This window comes from Carya illinoinensis, chromosome 12 (genome assembly GCF_018687715.1).
Source record: "Carya illinoinensis cultivar Pawnee chromosome 12, C.illinoinensisPawnee_v1, whole genome shotgun sequence".
NCBI lineage: Eukaryota > Viridiplantae > Streptophyta > Magnoliopsida > Fagales > Juglandaceae > Carya > Carya illinoinensis.
In genome coordinates this window covers 4,377,501-4,378,228 of record NC_056763.1, presented here as the reverse complement: position 1 = coordinate 4,378,228, position 728 = coordinate 4,377,501, and positions in this window count along the sequence as shown.

Sequence of the window (728 nt, the reverse complement as noted above, 5' to 3'; positions counted from 1 at the left end):
CGGGTTGCGGGAAAACAAAGATCTCTCAAGCGGAGGCTTTTGGCTACTCAAGTGAAGTCTGGTAGAGTTGAACGCTCAATGTGTGCTCGACAAGCCACTCGAGCGAATTTAGGCAGAGTCGAACGCTCGATGCTCGCTCGACACGTCGCTTGAGCGAATACCGTATTTTTTCAGATCTAAGGTTTTCCACTGTCAGAGCATATAAAAGGGATTTTTCACCATTTGGCCGTACCTTTGGACTGGATAACACTTTTGGGACAGAAAAACACAGCTAGAAGGATTCAAATCATCTGTTTTGGTGAGAGAATTCCATATATTGCACATACGTTGGAATCATACACGAGCACAGACAGGAGAAAAGCATTGAAACGTTTTCTTGAGTTTTTGAAGACGAGTTTCGGCTACGAGGAGTATTTTTCAGCGTTTATTTTCTTCCAATATTCTTAGAACAATTATAGTGAATTCATTTATATTAAATTCCCTTTCTAGCATGAGCTAAATTTTATTTATTATAGGAAAACGATGTAATCTAGTTCCGAACTATGCTTGATCATTTATGCTAATTTAAGGCAATTATCTCTTTGTTTATCTGATTTATTCTGAGCTTATTACTTCTAATTAACTGGCCATTGATTAGATGATGTTTAATCTTGTGATTTGCTATCGAAAGAGGGAATCATAGGGTTGATCTTGAATATTTCAGCATAGGTAAGTATAGAGATCGAAAG